Genomic DNA, 11,826 nt, shown 5'->3' on the forward strand with positions numbered 1-11,826 from the left:
GCTGGGGCTTTGTCTGGAAGTATGAGTTGGCGATGCACAGGTCATTCATTGTAAGTGCACAGCTCAAGCAGTCGCTGTTTGTTTTCACTCGTTTTGCCCACACCGAACTGCCCAAGGCAGGAAGACCACAATTCGTGGTCTGCTCCCACTCCAGCGTTGAAGTCACCCAAAAAACAAGGAATGCTGGGGATGCTGCCGACGATGAATGGGAGGTTCTCGTAGAACTCGTCCTTTGTGTCTGATGTGGAGGACAGTCGGGGCATACACGCTGCCAAGGGTGACTGGGCCTGTGGTGGTGTTGAGGCGGAGAGTCAGGAGCTGCTCTGAGCCATTTCTGCCTGGTTCCACTGTGTTCAGCAGGCTGTTCCTTACTGCGAAGCCCACTCCATGCTCTCTGGGCTCATCAGAATCCTTCCCCTGCCAGTAAAACGTGTAGTCCTTCTCCTTCAGTGAGCCCGAGTCTGCTAGCCTTGTTTCCTGAAGGGTGGCTATGTCTACGTTGAGTCTCTTGAGCTCGTTGTTTTTGACAGCTGCTTTCCTGGAATCGCTGATGTCCTTTTGGTTTCCAGAGAGGTCTTCCTGCCTTGGGCAGTTTGGTGTGGGCACAACGAGTGAAAACATCATTGTCCGGACATTCCAAGTTCCCAGTTTTAGAGCTGGTTTCTTTTGATGTGTTCTTTTGTTGGTTGCGATCTGCTGTTTGGATGGTTCCTAATCCCCATGCACCCAGTGAGGATAGCAGACCGTGGCGGGACAGCACCTTATTGGCTGGGGGCTGCCCAGCTTGAGGTGGGCGGTAGCTGTCCAGTAAAACCCTCCCACTGTCTGGAGCAACCCCGGCGCCTCGCTATACGCCAATCTAGCGATGACTTATAACCGGTAACTGTTGCTCCCCGTGTTGTGTCGACGCTGCAGGCGAAGCTGGAGTGTCCTATCCAGGTTGTAGGTGTAGGTTTGCAGTGACATGTGTCCGATCATACTGATACCATATGGGATATTAATTGGCATTGGACCAGATCAAGTAGGATCGGTAAAGAAATCAAACCAAGGCACTGTGCATTAAATATGGGACAATTCAAGTGTATCCTGGCAAAGAAGCACTGTGGTAGAATAGGGTGCTACAACTGAGGGAAAACCTTCAGCATATCAGCCAAGGATCAGATGTAGGTGGAAACTGCTCCCTTGATTAGTTTAAAATAGAATCACAATATCCTGCTGGTTTAGCTACATGAGGTGATACATTTCTTTTTGTTTTTACTATAACTGGCTTTCAGCATATAAAATTGTTATTTCAGTGTTCTTGATTTCCTTAATATCATAAATTGAGAAACACTGTTACAGTGTAATTAATTGTAAATTTTGAAAGATGATGGAGACAGGTTGGAGAAGTAAGAGTGATGATTTCTAGACATGCCATTCTTGCTGTTTTTTCCATAGATCTCACTCCAGTGGAGTATATCAAAAGAAACCGAGAACATGATACATAAAACACATTTTCCCAACATAAGAGCCAAACTACAATATAATTCTAAAGTAAATATGATTAAGATCTTTGTCACACACCTGTTTTAAACTGGCAGAGTCAGTGAAGATAGTTTGTGAGATTGTCTGAGGTCATTAGGTTTTGCATTTGGCATTTTCAGTTGATGTTTGCATAACCTCAGTTATCATTTATTGGTGTGAAAATTAGAGATTTGATCATTTAAGGGTGTGTAATAAAGAGAGGTTCGATGGAAAACAGATAGGTAATGTGATCATCATGAGAAGGAAATATATCAAAATGAAAGTAAAATGCTGGAAGTAATTTTAATAGATCGGGCAGCAACATTTTTAGTCAATAACATTTTGTCGGAACTGGTAACGTGTAAATAGAGAATGCTGATGAAGGATCATTAACCTGACCAGAAAAAATAAAAGACCATGATCTGGCATAAAGAAGAACAACTCAATGTAAAAAGAGAAGAAAAATGCAAATAGGTAAGCAGATATGAATCAACACAGAAGTGTTACTTCTGTGACACATGAATTAAAATAAAAATGTTGAAGACATAAGCAGATGCTGCAAGTCTGAAATGACAAATGAAAATGCTGGAAACACATAGAAGGTCTTGCAACATTCTTGTGATTTAGTGAAAGAAGTGATAAATTGGAACAGTAAATCAAATGAGAAGTTATTAAAAGTCAGGGATTGCATGCACGCATAAGTAACTCAAAAGCTAATAAAGAATAAGTTGTACTGGTTTTGTTTGACACATCATCTGGAATCCTATAGAAGAACTGGGGTCAATCCCATTCCTACCCTCACTAGCATGTGCACTGGAAGTAATCTGGAGATTACTACAAGTCACACTTTTTAAACTTTTGCCTAACTCCCTATATTCATTCTGCAGGACCACATCCCTTTTCCGACCTATGTCATTTGTGCTAAAGTGCACAATGATTTGCGCTCCTCGAGTAATTTGCTTTTGCTCGAGATTCTTGCTTCGTAGTATCTTGTATCTCAGATGTGGGTGCAAACAGCTCCCTCAATTACATTTAAATAGAATCAAAATATTCTAAGCTGTTTAGCAACATGAAGGGACACATTTCTTTGTTGTTACTATGACTGGAATTCAGCGTGGAAAATTGTTATATGTTTGTTCCTGATTTCCTTAATATCAAGAAACACTGAAAGCAGGTTGCAGAAACACGTTTGAGCATGTCAATACATGCCATACATATATTTTTCTACAGTGTAGTGAGTCCAAAACAAGCGTTATTATCAAAAGACTTTATTCTTGGTAAAAACCGTGACAAGGCGCAACGCACTTATTTTGGACACACACTACTTAACTACTAATATAATCTAATCTCATCTCCCCAGTTTGGCGCCAGACACAACTATACCTCGCGCTCCCGCACCACGTGACCCGTTAGACCAACCGAGGGTTCGAGACCCCCCCGCTAATCCGTATGTCCCGAGAGGGGGCCGAGAGGTGGAAAACAAGGCGCCGCTGGCGGCACCAGGAGGGTGGCCATAGGCCGGCCCCTGCGCGGCGGCTGGGCCACCGACACAGGGAGGTCCTTGTCCAAATGGGCCGGCTTGAGCCGGGATACCGAAACGAGCTCCTGGCGATTACCCACCTGCAAGGTGAAAGTGACAGCCCCTCTTTTAAGTACCTGGAACGGGCCCTGATAAACCGGCCGAAGAGGGGGGCGGTGGGAATCTTTCCGAAGGAACACGAAATCACAGTCCCGCAAGTCCGACGGGACGTGGACTGCCGTGCTTCTGTGCCTGGAGGTCGGAACTGGAGCCAGAGAACCCACCCGTGCCCGGAGGGAACCCAACACCGACGTGACGGGCGGCGGCAAGGCGGGGGCGGAAGGGAGAATGTCACCCGGCACCCGCAGGGGCAAACCGTAGACGAGCTCGGCCGAGGATGTGCCTAGCTCGGCCTTTGGGGCCGTACGAATGCCGAGGAGGACCCAAGGCAGCTGGTCAGCCCAATCGTGGCAGGTCAGTCGGGCGCAGAGGGACGCCTTCAGCTGCCGATGGAAACGCTCAACCATCCCGTTGGATTGGGGATGGTAGGCGGTGGTCTGCTGTAAACGAGACTCATACAACTGTGCCAGTGCGGCCCAGAGGGAGGAGGTGAACTGGGCTCCCCGATCTGTGGTGATGATAGCCGGGACGCCGAAACGGGCCACCCAATGCAACGCCAGGGCCCGTGCACAGGAGGCCGCCGAGGTGTCCGACAATAGGAGCGCCTCCGGCCAACGTGTAAACCGATTCACCACCGTCAGGAGATGAGTATAACCCCTGGAATAAGGCAATGGACCCACCAAATCCACGTGGATGTGGAAAAAACGGACTGGGGGAACATCGAATCTCTGGTATGGGGGCTGGACATGGCGATGAACTTTGGAGGTCTGGCACGGAATACAGGCCCGTGCCCAGGCCGCCGCCTGCTTCCGCAGGCCGTGCCAGACAAACCGGGCGGCCACCATGGCCGAAGTCGCCCTGATGGACGGATATGCCAGGCCATGAATGGCCTCAAAAACCACCGGGCGAGGGCATGGAAGGGAAACGTCACACCACAACTTGGTACCTGTGGGGCCACACGCCACCTGCTCCAAACGCAGTCCCGAGGCTGTGGAGGCGTACACCCCGGCCGTTTTTTCCAGGCGCTGAGCCTTCGCTAGCTCCTGGAAATCCACCTGTCCTCCTACCATGGCCACGGAGGGAATGGCCGGCTGGGACAGGGCATCAGCAACAGCATTAAGCCTACCCGCAATATGACGGACATCGGTGGTAAACTCCGAAATTAGGGTGAGGTGCCGCTGCTGGCGAGCCGACCACGGATCAGAAACCTTAGCAAAAGCGAATGTCAGAGGTTTGTGATCCGTGTAGGCCACAAATGAACGGCCTTCCAAAAAATAACGGAAGTGGCGGACTGCTAAATAGAGGGCCAGGAGTTCCCTATCAAACGCACTATATTTGAGCTCGGCTCGCGAGAACTGCCGGCTGAAAAACGCCAGGGGCTGCCATTGACCTTCGACCTGCTGCTCCAAAACCCCACCCACCGCCACGTCTGAGGCGTCCACCGTCAGCGCCGTGGGGGCGGAGGAGCGCGGGTGCACCAGCATGGTGGCGTTGGCGAGGGCTTGTTTGACCGTGACAAATGCCGTCTCTGCAGCTACGGACCACGCCAACTCAACAGGGTTACCCGCGAGGCATTGAAAAAGGGGGCGCATGACCCGAGCTGCTGCAGGCACGAACCGGTGATAAAAGTTCACCATGCCCACGAATTCGTGCAAACCCTTGATGGTAGTAGGGCGTAGAATAGCGCGAACCGCTTCCACCTTAGCTGGCAAGGGAGTGGCACCGGCCGATGTAACCCGGTGACCCAAAAAATCTACCACCGACAGGCCGAATTGGCATTTGGCCGGGTGCAGAATCAGGCCGTGGTCCTGCAGCCTCTGTAATATAGTGCGGAGATGGACTAAGTGCTCCTGGACCGAACGGCTGGCAATCAAAATGTCATCGAGGTAAATAAACACGAACGGCAAACCTTGACCCACACGGTCCATGAGACGCTGGAATGCCTGAGCTGCATTTTTAAGGCCGAAAGGCATGCGCAACCACTCAAACAACCCGAACGGAGTAATGGTAGCCGTCTTTGGGATGTCCGGCGGGTGGACCGGGATCTGATGATACCCCTACACTAAATCGATCTTTGAAAAAATTGTAGCCCCCTCCAGGCTAGCTGAGAAGTCCTGTATGTGCGGAATCGGGTAGCGGTCCGGCCGTGTTGCCGCGTTAAGTCGTCGGAAATCCCCACATGGTCTCCACACCCCAGATGCTTTGGAAACCATATGCAAAGGGGAGGCCCACGGACTACTTGAAGGCCGCACAATTCCCAGCCTCTCCAAGCTCAAGAACTCCTCTCGAGCCATGGCCAGCTTGTCGGGTGGGAGGCGCCGTGCCCGGGCAAAAACCGGCGGCCCTTCGGTCGGAATGAAATGCACCACCCCATGCTTCTCGGAAGGTGCATCGAACCGCTGAACGAGGAGCTGCGGGAAATCCGCTAGGACCGCATCGAACTGACCGGGGGCCGTGGTGATGGCCTGGATCGCTGAACTGGATGGGGCGGCGCTTGGAGGGGCCGCAGGCCCCGTACTTCGGGGCCGTACGCCGGCCGAGGGCTGCAGGCCGCTACCGCGGATGTCTACGACCAACGAAAACGCCCATAGAAAATCCGCACCCATAATGGCCTGGCCCACATCCGCCACGATGAAATCCCAACGGTAGGTCCTGGACTCGAAGGACAGGGTCATAGCCCTTTTACCATAGGTGCGGATGGGGCTGCCGTTCACCGCAATGAGGGGCGGCCCCTTCCCCCCCCGCTTGAACTTCACAGTCGTAGGGGGGCACAATACTCACAACCGCTCCCGTATCCACTAGAAAAACGATCCCGGTACCTTGGTCCGTCGCGTAGAGGCGGCAATTACAGCCAATCGAAACTGCCTCTACATTCGATCGGCCGAGGCATTTCCCGGAAACGCACACGGGGCTCTGCAGCTTCGGGCTTCACCGCCCCACCGCCGATGGAAGAAACACCAGCCGCGTTGCTTGTGCCCGCGACCAATAAACATGTTCCGCAGCCCCTTCTTGGCTGGCTGACTGCGAAATAGCGGCCGCTCCGTCGCTCTCTCGGCTGCTCCCCCGACTGTCGTTGGGCCTCGAGACCCGATTAACCGAGTCGTCTCGGGTGTGCCGCTCCCTGACGAGCGCGTCGGCTTTCTCGGCGAACACTACCGGATCTTCAAACGAGACGTCGGCCAACACTAGCCTGATGTCCCGGGGTAGTTTCTCCCAAAATGCCGCTTCAAAAACCATACACGGCTGATGGTCGCCCACCAAGGTCAGCATCTCGGTCATCAACTCCGACGGCAGCCGCTGCCCCAACGCTGGTAGATGGAGGAGCTTCAGAGCCCGCTGGTTCTGGCTCCAGCCGAAAGTCCTCAGTAGGAGCCTCTTGAGCCCCACGTACTGCTCCGTTTGGGGTGGACTGGTCAGATATTAACTGACCCGCGCAGCCACCTCCGCCTGCAGACAGCTCACCAGGTGGTGGAACGTCTCCTGGTCGCTCTCCACCTTCTTAATATGGTACTGTGATTCCGCCTGTACAAACCACAGGTGCGGCTGATGGGCCCAGAACGGCGGTAGGTGAACCTCGCCCGCGCTCGCTCCCACCTGTGACATTCTGCGTGTTCGCTTCAGATCTTACGTTCGGGTCACCAATGTAGTGAGTCCAAAACGAGCGTTATTATCAAAAGACTTATCAAAATATTCTAAGCTGTTTAGCAACATGAAGGGACACATTTCTTTGTTGTTACTATGACTGGAATTCAGCGTGGAAAATTGTTATATGTTTGTTCCTGATTTCCTTAATATCAAGAAACACTGAAAGCAGGTTGCAGAAACACGTTTGAGCATGTCAATACATGCCATACATATATTTTTCTACAGTGTAGTGAGTCCAAAACGAGCGTTATTATCAAAAGACTTTATTCTTGGTAAAAACCGTGACAAGGCGCAACGCACTTACTTTGGACACACACTACTTAACTACTAATATAATCTAATCTCATCTCCCCAGTTTGGCGCCAGACACAACTATACCTCGCGCTCCCGCACCACGTGACCCGTTAGCCCAACGGAGGGTTCGAGACCCCCCCGCTAATCCGTATGTCCCTACAACAGAACAGTTTCCTGTTGATGATATCAAAAGTAGACAGTAACATGAGGAATAAAACACATTTTTCCAATCTTAACCACAAAGTAAATATATTAAAGATGGTTGTTGCCAACCTCAGACACAAAATGCTGGAGTAACTCAATGGGACAGGCAGCATCTCAGGAGAGAAGGAACGTGTGACGCTTCGGATCAAGACCCTTCTTCAGACGACGTATTTTAATCTGGTTGAATCGTTGATGTGACAATCATGAGAAAGAAATATATCAAATGAAAAACAAACTGCCTGAAGAAGCGTCGCAACGCGAAACATCACCCATTACCGATCTCCAGAGGTGCTGCCTGTCCCGCTGAGTTACTCCAGCATTTTGTGTCAACCTTCAATGAAAAGCAATGCTGGAAGTAATTTTAATAGGACAAGCAGCAACATTTTCAATCAATAACATTTCATCAAAATTAGTAAAATGAAAATAGGAAATGCTGATGAAGGATGATTGACCTGAAATACTAACATTGTTTCTCGAGCTGCAGCCTTAGAGCGCCAGAGACCCAGGTTCGATCCTGTCCTCGGATGGCGTCTGTGGAGAGTTTGTAAGTTCTCCCTGTAACTGCTTGGGTTTTATTCAGATGCTCCGGTTTCCTCAAGAGGTACAGGTTTGTAGGTCAATTGGCCTCTGTAAATTGCCCCTAGTATGCAGAAAGTGGGAAGAGGGATAACATAGAACTAGTGAAGAGGTGATAGATGGTTGGTGCAGACACAGTAGGCCAAAGGGCTGATTTAATGTTGTATCTCTAAAACTAACAAATGGACTTGCTGAGGTTCTCCAGGATTTTCTGATCAAATTTTGGCTTTATGACATCTGCGTTTTTTTCATTTTTGAATAATCAGGCATCATGAGTTCAAAGAAGTAATCATAGAGTAATACAGCGTGGAAACGGGCACGTCCGCCCAACTTGATCACGCTAACCAACATGCACCATCTTTACTAGTCCCACTAATGCTAAACCATTCCTCAGCCCACCTGTCCAACCGGTCAAGATTCTGCTGCAATTTTCGACAACCATCTTCATTATCTACAATACCACCCTCTTTATTGTCATCTACAAACTTACTAATCACGCCTTGTATGTTCTCATCCAAATCACTGACATGGCAGACAAACAGCAATGTGCCACAGGGGAGAAATACTCATTGCTGATCTTACTCATCTCTTGTGTCTCACACAGAGTTGACTGCTTTGATTCCTGAGGGCCCCAGTTCGTTCTCTGGTCATGCTTTTTCCCTTAATGTACTCATAAAAGCTGTTTGGATTATCTTTAATATTATCTCCTGTTCCCTTTTTGCTCTCATTTCCTTTTTTTAGCGTGCTCCTCAGTTCCTGAAACACCTCTGGAGATACACTTGATCCCAGCTGACTTTTCCTGCCCCATGCCTCCTTATTCTTGACCAAGGCCTCAATTTCTCTCTTCATTCAAGCTTCCTTAGCCCACCTACTTTGCCCTTTCCTCAAGCAGGAACTTGCAGGCCCTGAACTCTTGTCAGCATACTTTTAAAAACATCCCACTTTCCAGACATTCTTTTCCCTTCAAACGACCTGCTCCAATCAAGTTAAGTGAGTTCCTATCTATTCCTTTAAAGTTTGCCTTGCCCCGATTTAGAATTTAACTCTTGGGCTCGCACTGGTTTTCTCCATAACTATCTTAAACCTAATAGAACAGTAGTCGCTGGTCCCAAATGGCTCATGCGTGAACACTTCATCCGCTTGCCCCTCCCAATTTCCTAACTCCAGATCAAGTGCTTTCCTCTCCCAAGAAGGGCCCTCTGCTTATTGTCTGAGGAAACCTTCCTGAATATATTTGACAAATTCTGCCCACTCTAAACATTTTGCACTGTGACAATCCATGTCAATTTGGGAAAATTAAAATCCCCTACGAAGACAACCTTGTTAGTCCTGCAGCTTCCTGAAATCTCCAAGCATATTTGTTCATTTTATCCCCGTTGACTATTTGGGGTCCTGTAGTACACTTCCAACAAGGTGATCATCCCTTTCTTATTTCAGTCAAAGTCAAAGTCAATTTTATTGTCAATCCTCAGCCAGTTCACACAGACAGAAAATCGAAATACCGTTTCCCACAATCCCGAGGAACAAAGTGCATAAAACAAAAGGCACAGCAAACAACAATCAACATAAAACATAAAATATAAAATATAGTCACTTCAAATTTTTTTTAAAAAAGTGTCTGGTGCTGGATGTGCGTGTGTGTGGGGTGTTAAAGTCCAGGTCCCATAGGGGCAGGGGAGAGAGGAGGAAGGGAGGGGAGAGAGTTCAGCATCCTGACAGCCTGGTGGAAAAAACTGTTCTTTAGTCGGGTGGTGCTTGACCTCAGGCTGCGAAACCTTCTCCCTGAAGGCAGGAGGGTGAAGAGGCTGATGGAGGGGTGGGAGGGGTCACCCACAATGCTCAATGCTTTGCGGGTGAGGCGGGTGGTGTAAAGGACCAGGAGTGTTGGGAGTGAGGCGCCAGTGATCCTCTCAGCAGTGTTCACTATGCGCTGCAGGGTCTTGCGGCTGGAGGCTGTGCAACTGCCGAACCACACAGTGATGCAGCTGCTGAGGATGCTCTCGATGGCACCTCGGTAAAAAGTGTACATGATGGGTGTGGGGGCTCCCGCTCTCTTCAGTTTGCGGAGGAAGTAGAGGCGCTGCTGGGCTTTCTTGGCGATGGACGTGATGTTGTTGCTCCAGGAGAGATCCTCGGTGATGTTCACCCCCAGAAATTTGGTGCTGCTCACCTGCTCCACAGCAGCACCATTGATGGTCAGTGGGTGGGGGTGTTGGGTGTGCGTTCTCCTGAAGTCGACAACAATCTCCTTTGTTTTCTCCACATTCAGGAAGAGATTGTTGTCTGTGCACCACGCGGCCAGCTGGTCCACCTCCTTCCTGTAGTGGGTCTCGTCGTTGTTGCTGATGAGACCCACCACTGTTGTGTCATCCGCAAACTTGACGAAGTGGTTGGAGCTGTAGGTGGGTGTGCAGTCGTGGGTCAGCAAGGTGAAGAGCAGGGGGCTTAGCACACATCCTTGTGGGGCACCCGTACTCAGCGTGATGGTGTCCGATGTGTTGCTGCCGACCCGTACGGACTGGGGTCTGGCAGTGAGGAAGTCCAGCAGCCAGTTGCAGAGAAGGGGGCTGAGGCCCAGATTTGTTAGTTTACAAACCAGCTGCTGGGGGATGATGGTGTTAAATGCTGAGCTAAAGTCTATGAACAGCATCCTAACATATGAGTTTTTAGTGTCCAAGTGGGTGAGGGCTGGGTGTAGAGCAGAGGAGATGGCATCCTCAGTGGACCGCTTAGCTCGATATGCAAACTGAAACGGGTCCAGGGAGGGGGGGAGGTTGGATCTGATCTGCTTCATGACCAGCCTCTCGAAGCACTTCATGATGGTTGAAGTCAGCGCTACAGGGCGGTAGTCGTTGAAGCAGGATGGAGAAGACTTCTTGGGCACAGGTATGATGGTGGTTTCTTTGAAGCACAAGGGAACAACAGCCTGGCTCAGGGAGATGTTGAAGATGTCTGTGAGGACATCTGTGAGCTCAGCTGCGCAGTCTTTTAGCACACGACCAGGAATGTTGTCAGGTCCAGAAGCTTTCCGGGTGTTAATCCTTAACAGTGTGCTCCTCACACTGCCTGGAGACAGACAAATAGCCTGGTCGTTGGGGGGAGGAGTTGTTTTCTGCGCAGGTGTGTTGCTCTGAGCTTCAAAGCGTGCGAAGAAGCCGTTGAGGTCGTTCAAGAGAGAGGTGTCACTGTCACAGGTCTGTGGTAAGGGTTTGTAGTCCGTGATAGTCCTAATACCCTTCCACAGGCTCCGTGTGTCTCTGCTGTCACTGAAGTGGGCTGTGATGCGCCGGGTGTAGTGTTGTTTGGCTTTCCTGATGCCACTGGAAAGGTTAGCTACAAGTAAGAAACAAAGGCTGAGGATAGAATGATAAAAGGATATGATTTGCAGGAAACAGAAACAATTCAATGTTGGAATAATCATGAAAAGGGAATAATCAGATATGGCATAAAAACGAACGAAAAACAAAAGCTGCAGATGTTGCAAGTCTGAAATAACAAAAGAAAACGCTGGAAACTGAGAGGGAGAAAGGAAAATCGGAAATTGAGAGGGAGAAGGGAAAATTGGAAGTGTCATTATTACAGTAGAGCAAAGGTGATTACAGAGGCATGAGGCAGGAGCTGGCCAGATTTGACTGGAAGGAGGCCCTAGCAGGGAAGACGGTGGAACAGCAATGGCAGGTATTCCTGGGAATAATGCAGAAGTTGAAGGATCAATTTATTCCAAAGTGGAGGAAAGATTCTAAGGGGAGTAAGAGGCACCCGTGGCTGACAAGGGAAGTCAAGGACAGCATAAAAATAAAAGAGAAGAAGTATAACATAGCAAAGAAGAGTGGGAAGCCAGAGGATTGGGACTCTTTTAAAGAGCAATAGAAGATAACTAAAAAGGCAATACGGGGAGAAAAGATGAGGTACGAGGATAAACTAGCCAATAATATAAAGGAGGATTGTAAAAGCTTTTTTAGGTA

The sequence above is a fragment of the Rhinoraja longicauda genome, chromosome 13 (genome assembly GCF_053455715.1).
Source record: "Rhinoraja longicauda isolate Sanriku21f chromosome 13, sRhiLon1.1, whole genome shotgun sequence".
Taxonomy (NCBI): domain Eukaryota; kingdom Metazoa; phylum Chordata; class Chondrichthyes; order Rajiformes; family Arhynchobatidae; genus Rhinoraja; species Rhinoraja longicauda.